The following is a 470-nucleotide window of genomic DNA, read 5'->3' as shown; positions in this document are numbered from 1 at the left end:
ACACAGTAAAACAGTAAACAAGCAGCGATAGCAGTATTTAGGAACAAGGCCTAGGGATTAGACTTTCACTAGTGGACACTCTCAACATTGATCACATAACAGAATAGATAAATGCATACTCTACACTCTTGTTGGATGATGAACACATTGCGTAGGATTACACGAACCCTCAATGCCGTAGTTAACAAGCTCCACAATTCAATGTTCATATTTAAATAACCTTAGAGTGCATGAAAGATCAACACGACTAAACCAAGTACTAACATAGCATGCACACTGTCACCTTCACACCATGTAGGAGGAATAGATCACATCAATACCATCATAGCAATAGTTAACTTCATAATCTACAAGAGATCATAATCATAGCCTACGCCAAGTACTAACACGGATGCACACACTGTCACCATTACACCGTGCATGAGGAATAAAACTACTTTAATAACATCACTAGAGTAGCACATAGATAA

The sequence above is a fragment of the Lolium rigidum genome, chromosome 6, assembly GCF_022539505.1.
Source record: "Lolium rigidum isolate FL_2022 chromosome 6, APGP_CSIRO_Lrig_0.1, whole genome shotgun sequence".
In the NCBI taxonomy this organism is placed as follows: Eukaryota; Viridiplantae; Streptophyta; class Magnoliopsida; order Poales; family Poaceae; genus Lolium; species Lolium rigidum.
The sequence above is the reverse complement of the archived record's forward strand: the minus strand, read 5'-3'. Positions refer to the sequence as shown.